We start from the raw sequence: 26,088 nt of genomic DNA, 5'->3' as shown, positions 1-26,088 counted from the left end.
TCTCAGCATTAGTTACTATCCTCGGTCAAGCTATTTGCAAGTCACCCATGAGAGGCATTTTATCATTGCGCTTTAGTCTGAATCTTCGGGAATGTGGAGGTGCCGTGAAGAGTGTGCTCATGCAGTGCAAATGAAAATCCACATCTTGGTCCAGTTTTGTTATTCTTAATATATAGATTTCTCTCTCTCTCTCTTTTTTTTTGTTGTTGTCCACACAAAGAGGAAACGTTGACTCTCCCCATTTCATACATGAGAAAACATGAAGCTAAAGCAACTTTAGTGTTTTCTGAAGTTCTCAGGGTAGATTCCCACCCATTCCCTATAGAAGGGATTTGAAAAACATACCCAGACAATGGACAGCTGTGTTCATAGGCACAGCCCTGAGTGCCCCCCTGCTTTGCAGGTAGATTCTTGTAACTTAAAAATTCTACTGAAATGAGTTTTTCTAGTGCATTTCATAAAAGATTCAATCTGCCAGTATTTTGTTTTACTCACAAGTCTTCAATTTTATAAAGCAATTTTATATAGGTTTTTCTAAAATCAGAACATATTAATATACCATAGGTGGAGTTGGTCTTGCTAATTCAGAATTGTTTGCTTTAGAATCACTATATCAGTGTAAGGGCCTGGCACAGAATGGGAAGTGGTATTTCCATGTATGAGATGGTTAGAAGAGAGTCATCTGAGCTTACCTTCCAGGATCCAGGAAAGCAAAACTCTCCATGACATCTGCTGGGAGAAGATAAAGAAAAGATCAGCTCATTTTTGTCATGTCATTAAGTGATATCTTGAGTTGGCTGGTTAATTTTTCTCAGGTGAAAAAATAGGAAATGTCCTTTTTCCAACTACATGGGATCATAGATAATTGCTGAGTTTCCTAACTTGCCTGTGTGCGGTGACCCCCAAAGTAACTAATGCCACATTTAAATTAAAATCAACTTCACCATGGATGACTTCAAACAAAAGCTTAAAACCTTCATTGCAATTTCTTCTCCTGGGATGTTTTCCTTTGTTCTGTTCTACTGAAAATTGACCACCTTAGGGATGACTAACAAAGCATATTTGTTCTCAGCCTTGATGGTCCTTGGGCTGTGCATGTCTGAGGGTGTGTATGTGTGCACACGTGTGCACGTCTCTGCGTGCCCTCCCAGGTGCATCCAGATCTGAGCCTCTCTAGACAACACAGCATTGCTATGTGTTCCAGTACCATGCACCTGAGTCTGGATCCATCAGCATCCTGCTCCCTTTGGCTCTCAAGCCTTGTCAGTGTAGATCCTTGAATCTCTTGTCCTGGCTGAACTGAACAGTAAAAGAATTGTAGCTAGGAAATGAAAGAATGAATGTTGCTATAGCTACCCGCAGCTATTAGCTGTAGGATATTAGATTCTATTTAAAGTTATTTTATAGAGTATTATAAATTACTAGAGTATAAAACTTTATGTCCTAATATAAGGAGATGTCACTTCCTTCAGTCCCATCTCAGTCAACCGTTACACAAAATATGTCTTCTGTAGAAATTGGTGTGATTATTTTTATCTTCTGATGTGTGGTCTAAATGGACTCCTGGGGTAAGTTGTGAGTTGGAAAGTGAGTAGGGTTGGTGCTTCCTGGAGAGTGAGCCCTGGGGTCATTCATTCATGGGGACAAGGTGGAGCCTCAGACCAGAGAACAGAGCTTCCTGTGGAGAGACACAAAAGGAGCAAATCATTTGCTCAATCCATATTCACAAAATCAGTTATTGAAAAGGTAGATAAAGACCCTAAGTATATAGATTATTTTTAGGAGAACAAGAATGAGAAGGAGATTTACTTGCCTCAGCACCCATGCTTGAAAGCAATTGTTTCCTGAGACTCAGAGATGCTTTTTGTTCTTGAAGTTGCAAAGTGAATCACATGATTAGAACCCTCTAACCTTGAGGATCTATTTTGTATTTCTCTTTCCGTCGAGGTTCTTGATTAAAAATTCTTTTTGCTCTATAGTCAAACTTCAGTGCCTTCTGAAAACAAAGGAAAAAAATCTGAAGGTCACCTAGTTATGTGCCAGCTTATTAGGCAATGAGCATAACAGTTATCAAAAAATAACTCAGGAAGGAAGCAATCACATAGAAAAATATGCTGAAGATGTGAATAGAAATAAATAGAGATCAAAAGTTATATGAATGAGAAGAAAAGAGAAAACTATACAGATTCTTTTGGTAGTGCATGCTATAAGAAATTTTTTTAAAGGCATCATCTTTTGCTGTCAGAACACTAAAAATATTAGTGGAACCACTATTGGGTGAAGTTTGGACTATCTCCTCCACACCTGTGTATGGACAGGTGGTCAGAAGACCACAGTAGGGAACATATGACAACATGCCAGAGCCCCTTGTGTTTACTACCAGCCCTGATAAACCCTTCTAGAAATTTCCAGTGATTCACTACTCTATTTCACTGCTCTCTCTGAGGACAGATGGTGGGATCAGTCCCCAGAGAACTTCAGGTTCCGGGTGGAAAATTATCAAGGGGCTTTCAGGACACAAGTGATATTTTCAGCTCTTCTTCCAGCTGAAGGTCACGACTTTGGAAAAGAGGGTGGCTAAGGGATATGACAGCTGAAGATGGTGCTGAAGAAAATACGTTATTTTCCTGGACTATGGCCTGTGATACTAGAACAGAGGGCCTTGGCTAGGATCTGGGCACACTTCACAGAGACTGGGAAGAATGTGTTTGGCAGACAACTCTGAGCTGAACAACAGAATTGAAATAAGACTTTTGTCAGAGGGGCACAGGGATGTCCAAATAAATTGCAAAACAGGATTATATGGAAAATGCCATGTCTGACATGGTAAGAAGCAGCAATTCAAGGGCAGAAGTTCCTAGCATTTCTTTGGCAATGACAAGTGACTTCTATATGACAAATCTACATTTATATACCAAACCTCAACCGATAGGCAATTGAATTTGAGATGTCAAGAAATGTAGTGAAGCCTATAGATAGACTAAATAACAAATTGACCATTGGAGGAAACGTTAAAAAAATTAACTTTATTCAAGTAAATATATTTAAATGTGAAAATTTTGTGACCAGAATTCTTGCCTTGGCTAAGCCACCAAAGAACAGAATTCTTTTGCTCTAAGAGTAGTTATTCTTGATAAATCCAGATCCCCTTACCTGAGATCTACCACAACTGTGCCCAAAAAGGGAACCAGACCATTTATTCAAGAAATGCATAGGTGTTTTAGATGTCTCTGCTCTCCAAGAAGTTACAATCTGGTAGGGAAGAGAGATGTGAAAATGAAAAATCTTAAAATCCATCAGAATGGAAATGTATTTATAGGGATCATCGAGGTGTAAACAAAAATCCTGGAGGTTGAGAAAAGAATGGGTTCTCCAACAAAATACTACGTGGTTAACCCTTTGAATATAGACTGTGGAGGTTTATGGCTGAGTTTATTTCCCTAGGGGAACTGACTCTATAAAACACAAACCCTTAAAAACATAGATGGATGTATGTTTCAACAGGATCAGTGTGGGCCCTTCTGAAATTTCTCATGAGGCAGTGTCTGTCCAGAGCTTTCCTTGTGTTACTACCAGCCCTGATAAACCCTTCTAGAAACTGGAAATTTCTAGAAGGTAAATTGGAAATTTTCCATTTCAAGTCTTTATTGCATGATGCTAGCTTGTGGTTGGTACTGATTACTTGTTTTAATCATTTTTTTAACCCCAGTTAGAGGACATAGGTGCCATGTTGCCTATCAAAGACAAAAAAAGGAGAGGAATTTAGGCCTGTGTAGCGTGCATTCATATACTGGTACAAACCTAGAGATGTGGGAGAGGAAGGAAATCATTTCAATTTCAACAAAGGGAAAATGAATCCTAAGCTCTGTTTTGGTGGCATTATACCATAGGCTACCTAGTCAGATATTGTTTGAAAAATGACATTTTTTAAAGAAAGATTATTATAAGAATTATTTTTTAATCAAATCTGTATTAAAAATACAGAGGTGATCTTAGTATAATAAGGGACCAGATCCCTCCATAAATTTACCAGAAATCTAAGTCCATTAAAACTGGAATATCCCACATTTTCCTCATTTACAATTCCATCTTTTACAAAGTAGAGGAAAAAATAGAAGAAAAGTGTCTTTATATTTAATGTAAATTGTCAAGCAATGTTAATGGGAATTCAGGGAAAGCCATCTCAGAGAGGTTAAAGCTACAAGGAGGGTTTCTGAACCTGTGTCCAGATTCAAGAAATTCAGAGAACAGATACAAGTGAGTTTACAGTTAGAAGACTTGAGTGTGTGGGAATTTCTAAGTTTGAAGAATGTCGATAGTTCACACGCTGGTTGTTCAGTTGAAAATAATCCCGGTGATAACAAAAGAGGAAGGCAGCCTAGAAAACCTCTGTGGATGAAAAAGGGCCCAAGGGAGGGCTTTCTGCATTTCAACATCAAAAGAACCCATTTCAAAAATTCATTTGAATCAGAAGATACAAAATTAGTGCCATTTATTTGCTGGTTGTTGGGAAAACTAAAAACCAGAATAAAGTAAACCATGGGTAAAATCCTCATGTCACCAAAGCCCATCACAGTACTCATACAAAGTAGACATTTAATAAATAGTTGTCATTTCTGAATAAAGGGAAAAGGCAGCACATTTGACTTGTATTGCTATCAGATTTTAGAAAGATAGAAAAGCTAGCTTCATACCCAAGAGAACAGGAGAAACAATATGGAGAAGTGAATTAATGTAAAGATTGAGTGAGAACAATTAGGCACCCATTAAGTTCAAGTTTTAAGGGTTTAAAATTCCAGTTGCTGAAAACAAATCTCCTCCTCCTTTGAGGAGGAGATGATTTGAGATGATTCAATGAAAACGAGACTTCTCAGAAAACTAGGATCAAGAGCTACCCAAATCTGCTAAAATTTAACTCCTCGAATGATTTTTTAAAATTAAAATCCTTAGCAAAATTCTAGAAAAGATGATTACAAGATAACTGTAGTTTCAATTATTTTAAAGAGTAATCACCAAAACAAATCATGGCATCGTAACTTTATCTTTGCGCTAAACTTTACTCTCTTGATAAAGTGAGAGAGCACCCCAAAACAAGCACATATCAATCAACAAAGTCTCCCCAAAGGATTCACAACTGATTGAATAATCACCATCAATTATTGCAATAGCCTGGGGGAAATTTTGTAGCATTAGAACCCAGGGCTCTACCCTGGGCCATGACCTACTCTATTTGTTGCTGAATCCATTTTTATCAGCAGTCTTTGAATGTGAGCCCATGTTATTTTCTCATCTTGCCAGACATCTAGATGGAGACAAGTGAACAGAAGATGGACGGTTTAAAACCATTCTAGATTAGGGATTGTTGACAGCACAGGCAACCCTCAGCTTAGAGAAGTAAGAAAAGAACCACTTCACTTTTCGGATGCTCAGAAGTCGCCATGTGCTTTTCTTGCCTCACTCCTCAGTGTCCATTACTTGATGGCAGCATTACTGACTCACCCTTGCTTTTTGGTAGCATCTGCCCTTGATTTCTACAGTGCTACACTATCCTAGTTTCATGTCTTCTGAAGTCCCCTTACTCTATTTCTTTATTAACAAAGTCACTTCCTCTGGCAACTTGATGGGGGACAAAGTTCATTCTTTAACCTCTGCCTTTCTAATCATCTTCCCTCAAGGTGCTCATCTCCATTCACCTCTGTACTAGCGATTCCTCACTCTGTAAGGCTGAACCTGTGATACTTTCCTAAGCTCAATTTCCACTGATGCAATTGCCTCCATAAATGATTTATTTAGAAATCTGACAATTATCTAAACTCAGAATGTCTAAAACATGACTGAATTTGTAAAACCCCAGCTTCATCTTGACTTCTTATTCTATCACCACCACATTTGAGGTCAAAACTTGAGAGAGAAACCTTAGACTTACCATACCCTTTCTCTGTAGGCACTTGATCATCAGATTGTGTCAGTCCCTCACTTACAGATTCTTTTTTTTTTTTTTTTTTTTTTAAATAGAGGCATGTTTTTATTTATTTATTTGTTTGTTTTGTTTATACATGCACTGGGTACAGTCAGAAGCGCGGGAGGGTGAGAGAATTCACCAGAGCCAGAGCGGGGAGCAGAACAGGCAGAAGGACCGAAGTACACTGCTGAGGGGAGCAGCGGGCGGCAGGAGAGGTCTGCGCGCCATGTGGGACCCTCCTCCGGTGGCCGGGGAGCAGCCGGGGATCGAACCGGCGCCGCAGAGGCCGCGGGCAGCTTCGCAAGCCAGCGCTCAACCGCTGCGCCACCGGGGAGGCCCGACAGATTCTTTTGAATACATTCATTCATTTCCATTTCCAGAGCAAAGCCCTAACCCGAGTATTGGCTAAATCATCACACTGTTTGTTAACTTGTTTCTCTACCTTCCTTTCCAATATCTCCTGTGTAAGACCAACCTTCCTAAAGTAAGGAGGGCACATCATGCATTCCCTTGTCACCGATGACCTGCTATTATACCTACTGAAAGGTCTTCTTACCTTTCAAATACTAACCTACCTTCAAAGTCCACCCTAAGTTCTTTTTTCCTCCCATTAAGTTTTTTTTTTTTTGGTAAATTTTTTTTTAAGATTTATTTATTTATTTATACAAGCACTGGGTACAGTCAAAAGCGCGGGAGGGCGAGAGAATTCACCAGAGCCAGGGCGGGGAGCAGAGCAGGCAGAAGGACCGAAGTACACTGCTGAGGGGAGCAGCGGGCGGCAGGAGAGGTCTGCGCGCCATGTGGGACCCTCCTCCAGTGGCCGGGGAGCAGCCGGGGATCGAACCGGCGCCGCAGAGGCCGCGGGCAGCTTCGCAACCCAGCGCTCAACGGCTGCGCCACCGGGGAGGCCCTCTCCCATTAAGTTTTAAATCCAAGATCTTCTGTTTATTAGCTGTGTCACCTTGGGCGGGCTGCTTAATCTTTCTGTTTTGGCTTCCTCATCTAAACAAAGCCACTGTATGCTAAGAATACTTACCTCCTAGGGCTGTGAGAATTAAGTGTGTTAGCTTCAGTTAGAGGCCTCAATACTCAGTGTTACATAAGACAATCAACATTTGTATATTCTTTTGTCATCCCAAATTAGAAGTTATCTCTTCCTCCTCATTATTACTATATTACAGATAGAACCCTTAATCTGCTCCACTTACTAAATTATTTGATTTCTTCACATGAAATGTCTGTTAGTTACCCACAGATTAAAAGCTTGTTGGGAGGCAAAGCTTCATCATGTATTTCTTTGTACATCCACAATCCCTACTGTTGGCCTCACCTACCTGGGGTAAGCAAGTAATGATTATACCTTAATCTGCTCTTCATTTTCCATAAACGATCCCCTGCGTTGTACAATTTCCAAGGCACCATTTTAACTGGATTTCTAGGTCTGGCCTCACCGATCATCTCCTAATCGTTCATTTGTATGACACAACCCACCTCTCCTGTTGGCCATCTCTGAGTGCTACATTTATCAGGGACAGTGGGTCTTGGCAGGCAGACAAACAACACATTCTATAGACAAAGACCCTGAAAGCCAATCTTGCCAGTACAATTCCTGTAGTTGCTGAGAGCCATGAAATTGGTTTTCAAGCCTCTAATATGGAATACCATAGGGCCTTTAAGAGAAGTAGTTGAGGATCTGGGACTGCTAGGTTATTTTCCCTCTTTTTTGTTTTTGCTTTTGGAGGTCATGTGCTTGACATTTGACTCTAAAAGGATCTGGGATGCCAGGGCTGTCACATAAAGAATGGTCCAGCAAAAAGAGTGAAGTTTTGGATTGAAATGGTGTGAATGTTTCAACAGATCTTCTAAAGACCATCCAGAGCCACACATAAATAATGAGTTTGGAAAGGCAACAGGAATGCTTGGGATGTGGCCTGCTGAATTAGCCATGTAGTGTTCTTGGAGAGGTGGGCTATTACAGATAAAGGACCATTTGGAAAACATTTATCAGGGTGTGGTGGGGGAAAGATTTCTTTGGGTAAGTGGTTCTAGTGAGATTTGTTTTTCCAAACATGATCCGCAGCCTGGTTCTACAATCTCCACTTAGAACGATCAGAGTAGAGGGACTGGATGTCCACAAATCCATGAACTATTGAACACCAAAGGGAGCTCTGATGACTTTATCCAAAAACCATTACCACCTCCATGTCACATGTATAAGATCTCCCCCTTTGAGTCTGAGTTTATGGTCTAGGCAGCTTCATGAGAGTCAAAGACAAAGCTGCAGAGATGCTACTCCAATCATTTCATCTAGACAGAAATAACACAAAGAAAATTTCCTTCGCAGGCTGCCCCAAGCCTATATCGTTAGCTATCAGTTAAGTTCCCTCTGCGAGGAGTAAGTCATTCCTCAAAGGAGATGCATTTGGTGGCACACAGCTTTATAAGCCAATAAGGGGCTCAAAGAACCCTGCAGAAGAATAATACTCATCACTTTATGCCTGAAGGGTTAACCCACCTGCAGTCAGGCTTCCAGGATGAAATTCAGACCTTAGAAAATTCTGGCTCTCAAGACATCCAGCCATACCACAGGAGGACTCTCAGTCCAGGGCTTCCACTTGTTCATCCATCTTGGTCTGCATTCCCTGATACTGACACCTTCACTTCCTGAGAACAGGATGGTCCTGAAAAGCAGCTTCCTGGTGTGACAGCAGGAGACAGCTACTGGACTCCAACGTGCCTTATCCAGTTTGAGTTTCTCTCTAGCACATCTTTTCTAGACTATCCATGATCTGTCTCCTGTCTACCTCATCAGCAAGGAGTTGCCTCCCCTCCACCCTACTCACAATCCATAAGCCTCGTACACAGTCTCTTTGTAATTTCCCAGTCCACCACTTCTTCTGTTTGATCCATCTGCCAAGACACAGCTTTGGAAAGTATTTGGATGTTGAGACAGAGGACACTCACTAGTGAAGATGAATGAATGTCTATTTAGTACAAGTTGGGATTCCCAGGAAGAGAAGGGACACAGGAGAAGCTGGTCATGAGAAGGAAAGCAAAAGAGGGAGAGGAGAGGGTGGCTTTGTTTTTTGTCATCAGGATATGGTGCCAAGAAGAGGGCTGCCCTGCACAGTGGGGCTAGAGGCTATGCACTTTGAATCCAGCCAGTGCCTCTCTGTATACTGACCTTTGGCAGGTCCCGTGGGCAGTGGTGGAGAGGAGGGATGAGCAGGAAGGGCCCATCAACATTAAATGCCAAAAATGGAGCCATGTCTTTATGGCATTTCAACCCCCAAAGCCTTCATACAAGCAGTTCTTCCAGTAGGCAGACTCCAACCTATCCTCTGGAAGTCCGCTTAGGAATGGACTCTTCCAGAAACTTTCCCACCTCACCCAGTCACATTAGTCCAGTTGCCTCTCTGTTGCAGAGGTGACCTGTGTTTACCTCCATTTTTATAGCACTTATCACATTCGCTCTTTGTATCGGTTGAATGGCATCTCCCAGAAGATATGTTCAAGTCCTGGGCTACCTATGAACAGGGCTTTATTTGGAATAGGGTTTTTGCAGATATAATTAAGATCAAGGAATGAGGTCAGCTGGATATAGTGTGGGTTGACAGTGGGCTTACAAAGAAGAGATTCCAGTGGGAAGGCCATGCAAAGATGGAGACAGAGAATGGGGTTCAGCTGCCACAAGCCAAGAACCCCAAGGATGTATTATTGCCTGCAGCTTCCAGAAGCTAAGAGACAGCCTGGGAATGTATTCTCCCTCAGAGCCCCTGGAAGGAACCAATTTTGCTGACAGCTGGATTGCAGATTTCTGGCCCCCAGAACTGGGAGAGGACAAATTTCTGCCACCCAGTTTGTGATCGTTTGCTTTGGTAACCCTGGGACACTATTATTTTTATTCATTTTATGTCTGGATTTTTATCTTCATTGCAAGAACTATGAACTCTTGCAGAGCAGAGGTTGTGTTTGCTCATCTTTAAATTCTCTAGAACCTATCGCTGTGCCTGGGACAAATGGAGGAATGCTGTAATGTTTTCTGAAACAAAACTACTGAGTCTAAAGCAGTTGAACACAGAGGGGGAACCCTAGCTCAACAGCAGGAGGCTTCCTGTTGGATCAAGCTGTGGCAAAGTCCCAAAGGGTTTGACCACCAGGTAGAGAATCAAAGGTACGGCACAATGTACACTTTTGCGTAGACTCTTCCTCTGTTTCTTGCCTGCAGGTGGATTTCTAGAACTTTGGGTTGGCGGCAAGTCCCTCTGCCAATCTATGCAGGCACAAGAGTGCTTTGGCATGAATCCACATTTTCTCTCTGGGTCCGTGTCCACCAGATTTAACTAGAAGATGGACACATAGTCTGGACCCTCTGACTTAAACCACATGGTCCCCTGGGAGCCCCAGGGATGAGGGTTCCAATGGTGCAGGAGAGTTGTTTGATTTGGTGCTTTCTTCCCTCTCAGGAGGAGGTAAGTGAATGAGGATGAAAATATTTACTTAGAGACCACCTAGGCCAGGTCCGAAAGCTCCTGAGCCAGGTGGGAAACTTCAGCCCAGTGAGAGTTCTCTGTTTTTGTTAAAGAAATCAGAGATGGGCAGCTCAGGAGCTCGGAGCCCTTGGTGGACATCTGAGCACGAATCCCTGAAGCTGCCCCAGCGACCATTGCTCCTTCGCACTTTTCCATCGCCTCGTTTTACACATGACAAACAGTCCGGTCACTTGTTTAAGGCACAGGGTTTTCTTTTTCCTCCTCCTCCTCTCTTACTCTTTTTTTCTAAAAGCCACAAGAGTGTTAGGTGATTTTTCCCTCCCGGCCTGGAGAACATTTATTACAGATGCTTAATCTTTCCCCTCTCCTTGGGGCAGTTCAAGCCCTTGTACCCAGGAGGTAGAGGTTGGCCTTGGCAGGAATGCTGCCAACACGTAGGGGCAGAGGCTTTTTATTTTAGCCTGTTCTATCAGGCAGGCCTGGGTGAGAAACAAGCCATGCGCTGACAATAGATTACACCAGAAACCACAGCTTGCATGCAAGAGAAACAAAAGGGTCCCTCCCTGCCTTCCAGGAGCTTCCACAAAGACACAGACATGTGAAAGGAAAGGAGAACAAAGAATCTCTTTGCCAGCAGATGTGTAAAACTGGTCTTTTTCATTTTTTTCCCTCAAGAAACTTTGCATCCAGGACATTATTTCATCTATTCCCAGGATAGAAAGCAGGTAGCCTGACTTTGTTTTGTGGGTTTGGATACCAAGAGGTTGTATGAATGGCCCGAAGTCACACAACTTGTTTATGTCAAGGTAGAAGCAAAATCTCACCCTCCTGGTTACCACTTCTGGCACTTTTGATCCTCATCAGAGCAGCAACCCTCTCCTGGACTCTTTCTCTTTGCCAGATCTTATTCTAGACACTCCGCCTGAGTTGCTGAATTCTCACAAGGGTCCTCTAAAGGATGGTCTGTTATCACTCCTGTCTTACAGTTAAACTGACATTTGTCCAGCTAACACTGCTGAGTAGTACTGAGACCACAATTCACACCAAGTCCATCTAACTCAAAAGCTCTTCCTTGTGACTCTAAGCTATAGATTTTAAGATTCCATTTGCCAAGAGAGGCCAGAGTAAAGTAGTGGTTGATATCTGAAGGGTTTGATTAGGAAAATGTCATTGGGTGTGAACTTTGAGTCCACTTAGAAATGGGAAAAGGATGAGCGGTAACACATATTTCAGCTAAATTACATCAAGTCCTTTGGAAGAGTTATCACCTATGGCCCCCTCCCTGGATGGCATGGTTCTCCCAATTTTACAGGTAGGGGGCTGAGGCTTGGGGAGACCCAGTTCTTGCTCACAATCTCCCAGCTGGGACCTTGATGGAATCAGGATTCGCGTTCAGGAGGGTCTGACTTCAGAAAAGTCCTGCCTCTCCATCACCCTTAACAGCACTGTGAAGGTGCAAGGGGATGGTCCAGATCGCATGTGAAAGCCATAGGTTGGGCTTGAATTGGTGAACAGGGACCCTGCAAGGACTTTCCTTAATCAAAGCCACATACCTGTGTTGAAGGACATCAGTAATACATCGGTAAATATCCAGGGAACAAAATTGCTGCAACTTAATAGCAGTAGACTTTCATTTTCTCTCTTGATAATTTTTCTTAACATTTTCTTTTGCCTCACAGCAGAACACATAGAACTGTACCAATTTCCATAATTTATTTAGCTTGATTCAGATTCTTTTGACATAGCTGTCATGTTGCTGACAGATGCCAACACCCTCTTATTTTCCCTCTCTAATGCTACATTTGTGGAGAGCCATATAATGACCTCCACCATTTTTTAACTATTTACAATGAGAGCGCCTGCATGAGCTTATATAATTTGTTCAACAACCGTGCAAAGTAGGTATTATTTATCCCAATTTTAAGATGAGGTAACTGAAGCAAGAGTGGTTATAAAATTTCTTCAGATCACACAGGGAGTAAATGGCAAAGCCAGGATGTAAACTTAGGTTTCTGGGATTCCAAAATTCATTCTTTCTACTGCCTAAAGGTAACTGGATAGGCTCTAGGTGGAGGCAGTGAAAAAAAAGAGTCTTTTAAGGTCACGTTTGTGTGTTTTAATGTAAGATAATAAATAATAGGGAAGGAGATGACATGATGGAAATGGTGCTTGGGGCAGGTGGGGAGAGACTAGAAACAAGAAAAGTCTTCGTTAGTGGCTATGAAAAGCAATAGGAATTTGGAATTTCAGTACCTGAAAAACAATAGAGGTTGTAGAAACCAGAAATGACATCTCAGGACTTGTAGACTTTGTGGAAAAATAATAGGTAGGATTTGAATTATAATCAAAGGGAAGGGAAGAATTGAAAGAGACACAGAAGGCAAGTTCATGGGATGTATGGTCACAGCATCATAACCATGAGAAAGAAGGTGATTGGCTGTGATGACAAGGGATTTGAAAGGCAGGGGCCATTTCCTTCTTGGGGTTCTGCAGAAAGAGCTAGAGACCGGCAGCCCTAGTGAATAGTTGTACCACATGCAGTTGTAGTGCTGCCTCTACCAGTGGCCATGGATGAAGACCTTTGGAGATGGAGCATTCAACATTGCCAGACCCAACCCAGATGTGAAATCCTGACTATATGCTGACTAAGAGCTGGAGAGGGTATGCTTAAGGCCATGAGAAAAAGCAGCTGTACTGAGCCATGCTTGTGTCTATACCAGGCATGGCAGCCTATTCACCATGGTCACACCCCTTCCCACCCTCCACCAGCCCAGCCTCCCTGTGCCATAGGAGGACTAGGAGGACTTACTGGAGCTGCGCAGTCCCCAGAGTGAACAGGAACTCAGACTCATCCGTCACCACTCCAAATGAAGCCACACCTAGGGAGCAGCTAGAGCTTCCGTTACTCTGATTTTCATTCTTTTATATCCAATCACTTTCTGTCTCACAGTAGCCTGCTGAGATCATGGCTCTACCCTATTACCCTGCGGATGTTTCTACAAAATGTGTGTGGTCTGGACTATTGATGACAGCCATACACTCCTGCCTGCATATTCCTATCCACACACTCTGGAACATTCAGTATAAGAGGTCACAACATGGCAGCCCATGAACATGATATATCCCATATTTTGTTTGCCCTACACAATGTTTGTTAACATATTGAGTGAACAATTTTAAATTGGGAAATCTCACACATTTCCCACTTCTCCTTAAAAAGTAAAAAGCTCTAGCAATCCCACATGTCAGGGAGCAGCAGGAGCCTTCTATTGCTGCTCTCTTTATATATAACATTTTGTGTGTATTTTACCACAGTCTCCACCATGCCCTATTACCTTACACAAGGCCAGCTGCCCTCCTTTACCTCACTTATATGACCCCTACAGACATTTAAACTTTGGGACCCCAATGTATGGTAATGATGTTGTTTCAAATAGAAGTTAACTGATGCCCAGAAAGCATGAATGCATTTGAATAGTAGGAATAATTGAATTCTAATTTCTTCTGTCTCCCTCTATGTCTTCCTTAATTTCATTCTTTCCCCAAAATGCACAGCACTCCACAATAAATGCTGAGAATCAGGACATTACCCTTTCCTGCCAGCATGATAATTGAGATCAGCCACTTTCCATGCGATAGCATCTTACTCTGGAGAGCGATGTGGTCGACGGAATGATCAGCCTGGAAAATCACTCTGGGCTAGGGTGGGAGGCATGCTGGCGGTGAGGGGACTTAGGGAGACCACTCAGAAAGTTGTGACTGGACCTTTCCAGACATGGAGTCCAGGCACATCTCTGCTCAGCATGCAACTCTGGGCCTTTAACCTCTTCTATGACCTCGAGAGGACCATAAAGCCCAAGTCCTCTATGATTATCCTTGGCATAGAGCACACTCCACCTGCTGCCTCCCTCCAACATGCAGTGAGGACAGGACTCTGCTCTCTCTGTTTGGAGCCATCCCCTGGTTGACAAGTTGGGGCTCTCAGCATCCCCTAGAGAGAATGAGAGGGAGAAACTTGGGCCCAGATATCCCAAATTTATAAGATATATAGCCCAAAATGCTGTTTTTTTATGGTTTTACACCAGCTACAACTTGTACATTTTGATAGTGGTTTTTGATGACTCTGGATTAGTCTTTTTGTAAAAGAGAAGCAGTATTATAGAGTGGACAGAGTGCTGAGTGGAAGCCTTTTTCAGCCCTTTTAATACTAGGTTCTGTGCCCTTAACAAGGGCTTCTTTAAAGGAGACAGACTGAACATACCAAGGGCATTAACATGAAGAAATAAGCACACCTCCTGCAAGCCTAACCAGGCCTGTGTGCAGCTTGGGGCTCCTGGGATTTTACAGCCACAGTCTGACAGTCAAAACCACTGAGAGCACTGGTTTTCATCCATATCTAAATGTGCCACTTCTAGGACGCTCAGCTGCACTTGCTGCAATAGGCTTAAATAATATTTAAAAGCCAAGTCCTTCATCTTAATAGATATTAAACTTAATAGATAGTATTAATAGACACGATACCTTCAACAGCTCTTGAATCCTCCCTAGGACCCAATAAAGTTGGCACTCAGTAATTAACACTCACAACTGGACTCACTGCTCTTCAGTTTCAAGTGTGTGTTTCATGTAGCCCATGCACCCCTTGTGTAATAATAATCTCAATAGGTGTTTTGAAAAAGTCATGAAGCATGATGTTTCCCTCAAGGAGATTATACTCTGGTAGAAGGCCATCCCTCTGATTATACACACGGGTACTGGTGACCACAGCAGTGGCATAAGTACTAAGGAAGATCTTTAAAAAGTGGAATAGAAGCTGAGCTGAAGGACAGAAGTGAAGTTTGGAGCAACTCATGTCAGAGCTGAGTGTTAGAAGAAGAGTAATATATCCACAAGAACTGCATCATCTTGCAGGGAAATTGTGTGTGTAAATATTCCTGGGTATTTTCATCGTGACTCAATGTGAATAGCCTCACCCTGTGCTAAGCCCAGACCAGATGCAGAGATGACCATTGTTTTGCTTTATTTGCCATTTTCTCCTTTTGGAGAGCAACATTTGGGTAGAGACTGCTTTTTAGTCCTCTAATTACGAAAGTTCTCTAATAACAATTACAATTGGACATCTCGGTCAATGGTGATGGGCCTTGGGCTTTTGTCTTTTCTCTAGCAGCATTCAGCTCTGGCATGTCAAGATCTCAGAGCCTCCAATGCCTCATTTGTCAATTGTTCATCCTCTCACCTTGTTGAAAAGACAAAAGGCTGGAAACAAGTGTCCTTCAACAACCACGCAGGTGACAATCATGCAGACACCTAGGCTGTGCCAGGAGCTAGATTAGGTCTCCCTTTGACAAACAGCTTGCAAAATAAGTGTGACAAAATAGGCTTCCTTTGGTATATTTCCTAAGAGAATCTATTTTCCAAAAAGGAAAGTTAACCCAGACCCCTAAATTGTAAGGTGATTGTGAAGGTGACCCACTATCAAAAGGGTACTGTCACCTCCCTGCCAGGCCCTAAGGACTTTTAGGAAACAACCACAATGGTCTCCCATCCAATCCAGTAGCCAAACCACCCAGCCCATTGCCCCAACCGAGCATCCTAACTACAGGCCTAATTGGAGAGGGAGGCAGGCACACCCCTGCCAGCTCCCCCTGTCCCCCTGCTCTGTCCTGCCCACCCTGCCTGCTCTGAGGAATGGACTTGAATCCCACCCGGTTCAGGGGCACAAAAGCCAACTCCAATCCGATGGCAGCGTCCTCGATAAACATATTCCCTCCCCAGCGGGCGCCTTCTAAGACTTTATTTCTCACCATTTCTTTCATTCTTTGAAAGTGATTTCTTTGTCAGAAGCAACGTGTGGAGCTTCCCCTCCCTCTGCCTTTGACCCTGCGCCGGAGACTTGGCCATTCCTGGAGCCAGGCCGTGGGAGAGGCGGCCATTCAGCCTCCCCGGACAAAGCCTGGGTTCCCTTGGCAACAGGAACCGTGTGGAGGTTCGCAAGGGGTTTCCCTCCACCCCCTAGGTTCTCTTTCAACTCGAGCGCTTATCCCGGTCTCTCATGGAGGCGTCTCTGACCAGGGTAGGAAACCGGCAGTTGCGAATATCGGTCACTGGTGTTTGGAGACAATTGTTTTGCCCGCGACAGGCAAGAAAATGTGAGGCGAGTGGGTGAGTGAACTGGGGCGCAAGCTGCTGAGCGTCCTGGGCCAGGCCGAGGGAAAGCAGCTTTCGCTTCTGTGCACAGCCAAGTCCTGATCCCAAGTGGTTTGGGGCGGTCAAGTGAAGTGCGGTACCTTTTGGGGACGTGAGAGATTGGGGATGGATGGAAGAAGAGAGGCTTCCCAGAGGCAAGTTTCTGCGTTGTGTTTTGGTTTCTATCTTATGCTTGGATGTTTGCTTATCTAAATAGCAGAAAACGGGGCTTGCCAGCTGCCACGTTGGTATCAACTCCATGCTATGCCACTGGCTCATTTCTGCTAGTGGACCTGCAGGCGGGCGCACACTCTCTGTCTCTCTGTGTCTCTCAGTTTCTGTCTCTCTTTCTGTCTCTCGACTTTTTTCTCATGATGGAGAAGAAATATTTGTTCTGAAACCCACCAAGAACTTCTCTCTGGAGCGTGGAGCCAGGGCTGGGCACTGTGTTTGGCCCCTTGTTGCTCCAGAGGTTGTGGAGGGTCTGGATTTGCTGTCACAAAGGCAGGCTCATCCAGAAGACCTAAGTTACACGTTTGGTTGATGGGAGGAGATGTCTGTTATTGATTGGATCAATGGTAATGGAAAGTTTATAGGAGAATGAAGTCTAATACTGAAGAATGGGCTGAAGACAGGGTATAGGGAAAAAAATTCAGCTCTTTTGTGTCACCTCAGAATTTCAGAGCAAGTGAGAACTGTGCTATAAAGGATTCTGGAGAGTGACCTGGGAGCTTCAGGCTCTTGAGGGAGACAGAGACCTTGCTAGGAAAGGATAGAAGGCAGAAGCCAAGACACCTTCCCTTTCCTTCTTTCTTACCTTTCTCTTTCCCTTGTCTTCTCTCGTTCCTTTTAAAAGGATACGCAGAGCAGAACTGTTTCAGGAGGCTCAGAGTTACTTTAGGGTCTCTGTGAAGTTAAACTGAGTACTGCATTCAACTATTAATCACACATTTCAATAAAAAATTTATTTCTTTCATCCTGTGTTCAAATTTGCATTAACTTTTTGTGGATGGGGACTATAGACTGTTTCCATTGTTGCATCACAACCACCTCTGGGTGCTTGCTCAATGTTTGTAAAATTGAATCGATTCTCCCGTGAGCAGCCTGCAGTGTTGCTGTTTACCTTGATGGTCTGCGGCAGGGAGGAGGCTGGAGCTAGGACCAGTCCTGTGAAGAGGCGAATTAGGTGCTGCACTTAGACGAGACATTAGCAGTACACCCTTGGTCAAGCTATTTCTGACTCTTGGTCTCTCCATCCATCAAGTGATAGTACTCGGGTATAGTGTCCCCCACCAAAAGTACTTATCTGAAGTCCTCATGTAGTCCTTAAGCCTGGGAAGAAGAGGATTTGGGGCTGGAGGGAACACAGTCTGGTCAGGAGCAAGCCCTGCATAGAAGGATGGGCTGATGGTAGAGGAGGGAGAGCAGGATTGGGTCAGAGATGGGAAGCAGGAAAAATCTGGACCTTAGATTACCTGTGACATTCAGAATCAGGAGACAAGTCTCTCCTGGTTTTGTGCCCCCTCTTTGGTACTGGATGAGAAAAAGTAATGCCCAGCTTTGTTCTACTAGAGGCAAGGAAGCTGTTCTTCCTATAAAGGGACTAGTGAACAGGGCTTCTCACGACTGATAAATTTGAGTCACCGCCCTCAGCATGCTAAGCAGCTGGTCCTAAACCAGACACATACTATTGCCTCATTCCATCTATTCTTCCACTTCTTCAAAAATCCATACATAGTTATTGAAAGTCCACCAGGTCAGGCACCATTAACCAATGAACAAGACAAAATCTTTATCCTCACCATGCAAGAGAGAGAATGAGTAGAGAAACAGACCAGACAAACACAATATACATCTCAGGTTGATCAGTGTGCCCAGGAAGACTAAGCAAGGAGAACACAGGGAGTGGCAGGTGGTGTTTTTGGGTGGAGAAAGTTCTGAGAAGACGATGTATACATTGAAGCATCATTAAGTGAGGGTATGAGCCAGCCTGATGGTGTCAGAATAGCATTGGAGCCTGGGGAACTGTGAGTGTAAAGACCTTGGCGAAAGAGTCAGCTTGACATAATGGACGCAAAGCTAGGAGCTGGGGCTGGAGCACAGTCAGTGAAGCAGAGAGGAGAAGCAGATGGGCTGGGGTGAGATAGTGCCGATCATAGACCATGGTAAGGACTTCGAGTGAGCCCCACTCTCTCTGCCTTTTTTTTAAGGTTTATTTATTTATGCATACAAGAACTGGGGTACAGGCCAGAGGTGTGGGAGGTGACAGGATTCACCAGAGACAGAGCAGGGAACAGAACAGGCAGACTGACTGAAGTACACTGCTGAGGGGAGTAGTGGATGAGTCAGGAGACGTCTGCTGCACCACGTGGGCTGCTCCTTGGCCAGGGATCGAACTTGTGCTGCAGAGGCTGCGGATAGCTTCATAGGTTGCATCTTAACCCCTTGCACCACCCAGGAGGCCCATCTCTCTAATTTCTAAGTAGGAAAGGCTTTATTTTATCCAAAGTGTGATGGAAGGCCATGAGACAGATTTTCACATGGAAGTGATCCTATCTGATCACTCCAGCAACTGTTAGATAATAGTGCACCAAAGATAATATCTGTCAGATGTTTCGTGGAGTAAAGGGACTGAAAACTAAGTGGTCTACAGGTGTATGGGAACTGGGTATGGTTGGATGAACCTGGATTTGAATCTCACCTTGAGACTTACCAGACTGTATTTCTCTTCTACACAAGGGTTCAGCAAACTGCAGACACATGAGCTGAATCCCATTTGTATAAATAAGATTTTATTGGAACACAGTTATGCTCATTCATTTATGCACTCTCCGTGGCTGCTTTAATATCTGGATGGCAGAAGTAAATGATTGCAATGAAGCCTGCATGGCATGCAAAAGCTAAAATATTTACTCACTAATATTTACTGGGGCGCTAGTCTACACCATCTGGCTCTCTCAATTCTCTTGGGGAGGACAAGGTCCTAATAATGCAAGTGACCTCAAGCCACTGAGTGCAAGTGGAGACACACTGGTCACCTACAGAGGGGACAGGATGAGGACTCTGGACACAGGGGGTAAGTGTAGGGAGGACAGGAATACTAAATGCTTCAGACCCCAGAGACAGCTATCTAAAACAGAGGTGAGCTATAAAACAGCAGAAGGGCTCAGGAAACAGGTGGATATAGCAGTTTTATTTAACCATCTCAGCTTGAATGTTCACTGATGATTGGGTATGTCTGGGACATCCATTAGTAATCAACCAAACCTCAGGGCATACCACCTGACATTCCCAATAACCGTCACCAGCATGCTGGGGAATGATGCTTGCCTAGTCTCAGATACTGTAGCTCAATTTTCATGGGGGAGCTCCTCCTTCCTCTCTCAAGACTTCAGAAGTGTTGCAGCAACTAGGATGTCTTATCAGGGACTGTTCCCTTGCCTGGCATGCAGGAAGGCCATAGGTTGATTTCATTCCCTTTGATCTCTAAGTTCCCACTGATGCTATTAAATAGACCTTTCAACTAAGATTCTGCTGGTTACTGATGCACTCAGTTCCAACACATGAGGGTACATTGTTTGAGGGTACATTTATAGGTGTGAACTTATAGGCAAGAAAACAATGGTGGCTACATTGATTGTGGAATCCAGTGTTGAACTTCATCCTAGGTGTACCTCTCAACTCCTAGTTTCAGACTTTAGCTTGTTGCTGTAAGCAGTGGAAACTGGGTTACACAGTTCTTCAACTCCAGGTAATATAAATACAGTACCCTGTATTTCTTGGCACTCTTAACTTTCCAACCAGCCTGCATGGAGAACATCCCAGCTTTTTGGAATGCTAAATAATTCACCAGACCCATCGGCCATGGTGTTTCAGAGCTCAGTAGGCTCCTTCCACTGATCCAATGAACAGATGTGCTCGTTCTTTGCTTGCTCAAATGCTTCAGCCATTTGAACACTAAGAAGTCAAGGACTGGATGAGCCTTAGTGTCCTGACAACCCTCACTAATTGACAGACCAATCAGCTTCCCTCACATACACCCCAAGGGTGATCATGCCTAATTCCTAGAAGCAATCCCAAAGCCGAGATCAAGTGGCATGATTGCTCAATTCCAACATGGGCTTGCTCTCTCCGCCCCAGACCTATTTAAAAAGAAAAGTAAGAAAGGTAACTATTTTTGGCTCAATCAGTTATCCCCTTCCCTTTGTCTTGTACTTTGATCCTTGGATGAAGTTAGTTCGGGTCATTGCAGAATCAGTTAATAAAACTATAACAAAAAGCCAGCAAATCCCAAACACTGCTGGGTGGGAGCGGAGCTTGGTAGCTTTACTCTATCTCCGGGAGCCCTAGGCAAGGCAGGCCAGTGAAAGTAGAACAGCTGCTACCTTCTTGGCGCTTACCATCGAAATAAGAAACCACTGAAATAAGTTGAGCAAGCCCATGGAAGGGGATAGACAGACAACTAGACAGCATGTGGGGAGGAAGGGAATGTTATAGAAGGAACCCACGCTAAAAATAAATGATTTTTTACAAGTGTGGTTAACTTTACTGAGGCTTAAAATTACGAAACACAGCATGCATTTTTTCCCCTTAAAGCTAAGAGAAAGTTTGATCTGCTTTACATAAAAAGCTACAAAAAGGAAAGTTATCTGTGAAAATTTTTTAAATTATAACCATATTTCCAGTATGATAATCATCAGGAATATCTAATACCATCAGAACGAAAACTGAGGTGGAATTGCTTTCTTTAAATCAATTTAGTTATTTGTGTTGCCCCATTAAAAAAGACTGTCTAGCTCTTATGTTTGGAAAATATCTATCTGCTGTCATCTAGGAGCTGTCTAGCCCCCTCCCCCCCCAAAAAAAAAAGAAGAGAAGGAAAATGGGCCAGTTTCATTGAATTCTGTCTAGTGTGACTATTTCCCTGTCTCCCAAGTGAAAATAATCATTCATTTCAAATTTAATCTATAGCCAGAAAAATGATACCCAATGTTAAGTATGACATTTTGTTTTGTGTTCAGTTGGGATTGGAACCAGCTGATTGACTGGCTCAGCTAAGATGCTGCTCCATAAATGGGCCTTGGAAATGTGATAACCTGATATTCAAAATTTAGAATTGGGAATTTATCACACAGCCCAGCCCCATCTTTAGTTTGCTTTTGATTTCAGTACATCACAGTTGGCCTGAGCAGATGGTGCTTCTTCAAGTTCTCAACATTTCTTTAGCAAATCTTAAATAAATAGGAGATTTATAGCGTTATCTTTGTCCAACCAGCGTTTATGTCCCCAGATATAACTTAATTCCCATTTTCTATGATGTTGACAACCAGCAACTGCTGGGTGTCTCTGTGCAGTGATTAAAGTCAGCAGTGCATGAGACGGTCCTTCGGAGAGAGTTCTAACCGCCCTTTCCAAAACACACATTAATAATTCTTTAGCAGCAGTAGTGGCTGTTTTTTTCTTGAACATTGTCTGTGGTGCAGTCTGATAAAAAGCTTTTGTGTTTGGGGTGTGCACTGATGTTTGCTGGTTGTACAGAAAGGTAGAAGGGCAGAGAGAAATGGGAGATTGTCAGCCGTCCTGTCTGTCGATGCAGGGATGGTGATGGAAATAGAATTTTTAAATTATGGGATGTAAACTGGGCACAGGCAGGGGTAGGGGGAGTAATTAGAGGATTTGGCCAGAGGAGGTGGGGGCAGGGCAGGAGGACAGGGCAGGGAGATGGGTGGAGTAGGCCATCTGGTGTTAATCTCTTGCTGGGTGTTTGCAGGGCAAAATAGTCAGGGTACTTTGTCAAGGTACAGTCTGCTTTTGCAGACACAGATGGAGCAAAAAGGAGATTAATACATGTGGTTCTAACCACCTTTCATATCTTTACAGCTAAACATTATTTATAGAAATCAATTAGTCCTCTGTCTCTGCAATTTTATTATGAGGCTCTGTCCAAGTTTCTGGCAAGCTCTTTAAGAGGATGATTGATGGTAAACTTTCAGAATGAATAAAAAATGAACCCTCCCCTAGGAATTGGTGTAGTGGAGAGAAAGGTAAATGATAAAAATTACAAACATGGCAAGGCACTGGGAAACCAGCGTCGGATCAGTGTGGGCCTTGTTGCAGTTTTTCCTTGAGATTTTTTTTTTCCTTTTTTTTAATTCTTTTTTTTTTCTTTCTTTCCTTACTTCCCCCCTCCCTCTCTCCCTTTCTTCCTTCTTTCTTTTTCTCATCTGTCTTTCTCTCTAGCACTCAGCTGCCTGCTTGCTATGGAGACTTTAGGGGCGCTTGATGCCTACAACTGAGCTGGTGGGAAAGTAAAGGTCTATTCACTTGCCAAGCTAGTAAATGCCACTTTGATTACTGATGCTCATAGGAGATAAAGAATCCCAGGGAAAAATCAGAACAGAGCTCTCATGGTTTGTGTTATGGAAACTTTTGTAAGAGATGGGAGCTGCCATTTGGCCCCTGTGAAATGAATCTAGAGCCGAGTGATGATACGTAGAAACCCCATTACAGTGACTTCCATAGGAGTCGCATATTGATTCTGAAATTCCAGTCTTGATAGTTTGCAAACAAAGCTCACAGCTCAGACTTAGAGTTGAAACAGTTATGAGGCTTTGGATGTGAGGAAGGAATTTTCAAATAAAAGTCAGTTCGAAACCAAGAGAAGACGGAGACAGTGGTACCTGGCACTGTCCTAACTCCAGCTTCTTGAATCTCAGCATGAAGTTGTTTTATTTCCTCAACTATTTTGACAGTATGAGGGTTCTCTTGATCTCTAAGAGTTGAGATGTTAGTGGTGGCAAAGGACAAAGAAGGGACTTGTGTGCCAATGGAAGGGCTGTAAAAGATACTGGAGGATTCAGGAAAGTTTCTCAACCTCAGTTTCCATCTCTGTAAAATAAGGATTATAATAGCACCCCCATAGAGATTTGCTATGAAGACTAAACATGAGCAGGGATTCAAGTGCTTACTGTGGTATAAATACACCAGATTTTCCTGTGGTAGGATCGTCAGGGGTAAGAGGATTCAGAACGACCTTTCTCATTTTCTAAGGTTTGATGTTGGATATAGAACTGGTTGCTATTTGTAACTGGTAAATGGGTCTGAGGAGACCCTAGTAAGTATCTCCAGGACTGGTAATCATAATCTTTCTTTGGAACCCACTCTGTGTCACTTGATATGGAACTTTGTACACTATAGGTGCTAAATAAATGCTTCCTGATTTAAAATTCTTTACGTTTTCCACTTAAAGAAATGTGATGTTTCTACTTTCTGCCTTTGAGTTGCTAATGTAAATGTATACAGACTCTATATAAATGCAATTTAGTACTACATGAAATAGTTCATCTCTAAATATGCAACAGTAACTCACATTATACAGAACATCCGCCAGCTTTCTTGTTTGATGTAATCGCCTATCACAATACCTGACACATGATATGTATTTAGTAAACACTGAATCATGAATGCGTCAAACCAACACAGGGGAGAATAAAACAGAACTAAACAAAGTAAGGTATTGAATAAAAACTCTATTAAGTTTTCATTTAAATGTCAACAAGAAAAACATTGCATGGACTGCTTAGAAAAATAATTGCTTGCAAGCTATAGGACATGTGTCTTCCTAACTGAACATAAAACTATTTTATTACGAGTGTCAAGCAGCTCTGAGAATCCATGAGAACCCAAGACAACCATGTTTGCCAGGATGTAGGGTGTGGGCAGCAGCGCTGATATATGCAGCAGACTCATCAGCCAATGCCATGAATAAGCTTCTCATTATTTTCATCCTAGTTCCACTAAGGAGTCAAAGTCCCTGGAGAGAGTCTAATTGGCCTCACCTGGGTCACGTGTCCACCCCACTTCTAAGTATAGAGGGAGGGAGGGGAGATCTCATTTACCATCTCAGGGAGAATCCAAACAATAAGGACACATCATTCACCTAAAGGAGATCAGGATGTTGCAACCAAACAGAGACGTAAGTGAAGGCTGAAATTAAAAGCTCACATTATAAATGATATTTACATACAATAAACGTGTGTGGTATTCATGTCCCAGGGCAGACATAAGATAACACCATGGGCTGGATGGTTTTTATGACAGATTTATTTTCTCACAGTCCTGGGAGCTAGAAGTCCAAGAGTAAGGCGTCAGCAGACCCTCCTTCTCAGAGCCATGGGGAGGATCTGTTCCAGGTCTTTCTCCTTGCTTCTAAATGACCATCTTCTCCCTGTAGCTTCTCAGTATCTTCCCCCTGTATGCATCCAAATGGCCTTTCCTTGTAAGGATACTTGTCATGTTGGACTAGAATCTACCTTACTGACTTCATTTTTACCTAATTATCTCTCTAAAGACCCTACCTCCAAATACAGCCACCTTCTAAAGTCCTGGGGTTAAAGAGAAAGGACTTAAGCATGTGAATTTTGTTGGGTGTGGAGACAATTCAACCCATAACTGCCAGCTATAAACATACTCATTTATTGAATTAATCAAATGATTAGATCTATCAATTGACATCCCTTGTGACTCTAGCATTTTTTAGTGATAATGGAGTAATAGCAAATACATATCTGCAGAGATATTTGGTGTTCCACATTTGCTGGTTGAAGTAATCAGAACAGAATTAAATGGCCTTTCTTCCATCCATTATTTCTCTTTTAAAAACACATTTGATCCTTAGAATTGCTATTAGGTACAACTGCAATATCATACATATTTCTTTCTGAATAAATTAAAAGCAGCAATACTAAAGCTTACTAAAAAAGAATAAACATAAAAATACATTTGAACCTTGACAAGTGAGAACTGGTAACCGGTTTATATCTGAAATGCCAATTTTGCCTGTAATATTTTTCAGAGATTTTTCAAAGAGCTGAGCCAAGCAGAAATGACCCAGTAACCCCTCCACTGCACATACAGATTTTCTCTTTGACCCTGGTCACTGTTTAGAACTGACATTGTCCAGCCTTGAGCAATTCACAGAGTAAATCATATTCATGTAGTGATGCAGAAAACCCTGGTGGGGTCCTGGGCTACTTAACCAGCTTCCTGAAACCTGCCACTCTCAGAGTTTATGGTTAGTTCCCCTCTGCTCTGGTCATGCTCTCTGCTCACCATGCTTTCCTGTCCTTCTGTGGCTTTGCAGCTGCTATAGCCCTGCTCAAGAATACCTCCAAGGTGCCCTATCCTCTTTTAAATCCTGATGACTTCTGATTGTGGTTTTCATCTAGGCCCAGAGGGCAGATTCCCTGGGAATCCTTCCCTCCTCTCTACTCTCCTTTTTAGTCTCAGATCAGATGCCTCTACTCAATCCCATAGTACCCGTCCATTTGCAGTGTCTGTTCTCATGCTGTATCACCGTTCATTACTAGCTGATCTGTTTCTACCCAAACTGTGCGCTCCTTGAGTGTTGGGATTATATATATCACTTTTTATCTGGTCCCAGCACAG

General features: G+C 42.9%; 1 protein-coding gene and 1 long non-coding RNA gene across 3 annotated transcripts in view; one reads left to right on the top strand and one right to left on the bottom strand.

Annotated features, from left to right (window-relative positions):
* Positions 1–26,088, top strand: part of ANKFN1 (ankyrin repeat and fibronectin type III domain containing 1) — a 577,395-nt gene that overhangs the window by 282,472 nt on the left and 268,835 nt on the right. The gene's annotated exons all lie outside the window — the stretch shown is intronic.
* LOC129144861 (uncharacterized) lies at positions 1,819–14,294 on the bottom strand. 2 transcript variants are annotated; one of them, XR_008549600.1, is made up of 4 exons: positions 14,046–14,294; positions 13,265–13,334; positions 3,154–3,252; positions 1,819–1,996 (listed from the first exon to the last, which is right to left on the bottom strand). It is a non-coding gene; the product is annotated as an uncharacterized LOC129144861 (long non-coding RNA). The 2 variants fall into 2 exon arrangements; XR_008549601.1 differs by lacking the exon at positions 13,265–13,334 and having other exon boundaries at positions 14,046–14,288.

This window comes from Talpa occidentalis, unplaced genomic scaffold (assembly GCF_014898055.3).
Source record: "Talpa occidentalis isolate TD23 unplaced genomic scaffold, MPIMG_talOcc4v2.1 talOcc4.7, whole genome shotgun sequence".
Taxonomy (NCBI): domain Eukaryota; kingdom Metazoa; phylum Chordata; class Mammalia; order Eulipotyphla; family Talpidae; genus Talpa; species Talpa occidentalis.
Note: the sequence above shows the minus strand (reverse complement) of the source record. Positions and strands in the feature narration are given on the sequence as shown.